General features: G+C 43.8%; 1 protein-coding gene and 1 long non-coding RNA gene across 2 annotated transcripts in view; both read left to right on the plus strand.

Annotated features, from left to right (window-relative positions):
* The window catches only part of Babam2 (BRISC and BRCA1 A complex member 2), a 313631-nt gene that overhangs the window by 20004 nt on the left and 290798 nt on the right, over window positions 1-2829 (plus strand). The window lies entirely within an intron of this gene.
* LOC126494600 (uncharacterized) lies at window positions 2281-2678 on the plus strand. The gene is made up of 3 exons (XR_007590041.1): window positions 2281-2394; window positions 2436-2567; window positions 2609-2678. It is a non-coding gene; the product is annotated as an uncharacterized lncRNA (long non-coding RNA).

Consider the following 2829-nt stretch of genomic DNA (forward strand, 5'->3'; position numbering starts at 1 on the left):
CAAAATACATTGTATGAAATTCTCAAAGTATTAATAAAAATACCAAATTAAAGACCCAGATAATAAAAAAAATTATGTCCAGGGTTTCAGGCTTCCTCTGGGGTGTGTAGTCTGGTATCCTCAGGATAAGCTATATTTACTTACTTTTCTTCATGTCTTCATCTACCTGCCTGTTTCTGGAGGGGATGTTGAGAGAATGTTCCTATGTAGGCCGGGTTGGCTCCAGACCTGCACAAATCATCTTGTTTTGCTTTCCTGAGAGCTGGATTACAGGTGTGTGCCACCACACCTGCTGCTGGTGTTGGTTTTTATAGAAGACTTAGCTCCCTCAGAACAATGACCGTTTTGTTCCACACTGTACGCCCTATTCCTGGGACAAAGTCGTTATTCAGAAAGTAATCGATGATGCTATAGGAAGCTGTGCTCTCTCTGGAACACATTCAGGCCTACCACTTGTAGGTACTATCGAGGTTTCCAAAAGGTCAAGATAAAGTTATGTTGATTGTGACTGAATGAAAAGAAGGCAGAGCCAGTCCATAGAATAATAGATATAGATTGATTGTACCCCTATAGAAAAGTCCTTTCTCGTATGTGTGTATGGATACATATGCACAAAAGTATGGAGAGAGGTTTAGAAAGATACTTACCAAATTCAGGCTAGGTCAGGAGAGTAAGACACCATGAATGCTGAGGGCTAACTGGGAGTCCCGTCTCTATGGTGCAAGTTTCCCAGTAAAGTGTTGGACTTGCACAGTTTGTAGGGAAGGTGACTATGCTGAGAACAAGTCTTCTGCTGTAGGACTCCTGGGGCAGTAAAGAGAGCTTTGCACTGCTGCCAGGGAGGCAGTGGGCTTTTAGATGGATGCAATAGACTGGGGAGGAAACACCTTTGGCCTCGGGCCCTGGGAACCTATGCAGGGGCACACTCTGTATGTTAGAGAAACGACACTTGCAGAACATCCTCGTCAGGAACTTTGATTTTACTGTGAGCTGGCAGTGGATACTGACCAGGGCTTCCCGCTGATTCAGAATGCTGTTGACTTAATGTCTGTTGCTTGTGTGTGTGTGTTCCCATAAAGAGAATTTAGTGCCTTGAGTTGTGTAAATCTCTTACTTAGGCTGATTTTTGCTCTCAGTAAATTTGTGTAGAATCTTAATCCCCCTCTTTAAAAAATTTAAACACACGAGGACATAAGTCTCCAAAAGGTTGCGAAACTCTTTGAAGGTTACTTAGCTGATAAGTGGTGGAGGTCTGGACTAGAGCCCAGGTCTTCTCTATCAAATGCTATGTCCTTTTTTTTTTTTCCAAGAAAATATTGGCCAGGAAATCACTTAATTGATATACTTTCCAGTGGGTTCTAGCCATCTCCATTTATAAGGATATTTTGGTATGGAGACTTAAAAAAAAACTTAGTGACCGATTAAAATTCAAATAGAAATTTGTTAGGGTATTAAGACGAGAGGTCAGAATTAACTAGGCATTAAAGAGGACTTCAGAAGAGGCTGGGGAGATGACTCAGTAGGTTAAGGTACTGGCTACCAAGCCTGAGGACCTGAATTTGGTTCCCAGGACTCACTTGATGGAAGGAGAGAACTAACCCCCTCAAGTTGTCCTCTGATGTCAACACATGCACGTGGTGTGTGCACCCCCTAAAATAAGATAACTCGGAAAAAGTTGCTGGCTAAAAATGTTTTTTTTTTGACAATAATTTACAGCTTTTTAAAAAAATTTTATTTTTTTAAAAAATAATTTACAGCTTTAGGGCTAAATCTCAGCAATAGGTATTTGACAAGAATTTGTAGATATCTAAAAGATAAGCAGTGTGAGGGAAGGAATTTAATTTTATTGTTGGAATTAAGGCAGAAATCAAATACATTTAGTTATTTTATGGATGTTATTGTTTTAATTTTTGACTCCAGTAATCATTTTCATTATACAAGATATGAAATAGTTGAAAGCATGAAAGGCATTGAAAGTCTTAACTAAAAGTATGATGTAGTAGTTAGTGCTGCAGAATTATTTTTACAACAGCTTTGTGTGGGCTGCTTAGGGGTGATGGGCTATCAGCACTATGACGTCAGGACACGGGCTAGTGGTGATGGGCTATCAGCACTATGACGTCAGGACACGGGCTAGTGGTGATGGGCTATCAGCACTGATATCAGGACAGGACACGGGTTAGTGGTGATGGGCTGTCAGCACTATGACGTCAGGACACGGGTTAGTGGTGATGGGCTGTCAGCTCTGACGTCAGGACACAGGTTAGTGGTGATGGGCTATCAGCACTATGACGTCAGGACACGGGCTAGTGGTGATGGGCTATCAGCACTGATATCAGGACAGGACACGGGTTAGTGGTGATGGGCTGTCAGCACTATGACGTCAGGACACGGGTTAGTGGTGATGGGCTGTCAGCTCTGACGTCAGGACACAGGTTAGTGGTGATGGGCTATCAGCACTATGACGTCAGGACACGGGCTAGTGGTGATGGGCTATCAGCACTGATATCAGGACAGGACACGGGTTAGTGGTGATGGGCTGTCAGCACTATGACGTCAGGACACGGGTTAGTGGTGATGGGCTGTCAGCTCTGACGTCAGGACACAGGTTAGTGGTGATGGGCTATCAGCACTATGACGTCAGGACACGGGCTAGTGGTGATGGGCTATCAGCACTGATATCAGGACAGGACACGGGTTAGTGGTGATGGGCTGTCAGCACTATGACGTCAGGACACGGGTTAGTGGTGATGGGCTGTCAGCTCTGACGTCAGGACACAGGTTAGTGGTGATGGGCTATCAGCACTATGACGTCAGGACACGGGCTAG

Source organism: Alexandromys fortis, unplaced genomic scaffold, assembly GCF_014885135.2.
Source record: "Alexandromys fortis isolate MF-2015 unplaced genomic scaffold, M_Fortis_MF-2015_v1.1 scaffold_362, whole genome shotgun sequence".
Lineage (NCBI taxonomy): Eukaryota > Metazoa > Chordata > Mammalia > Rodentia > Cricetidae > Alexandromys > Alexandromys fortis.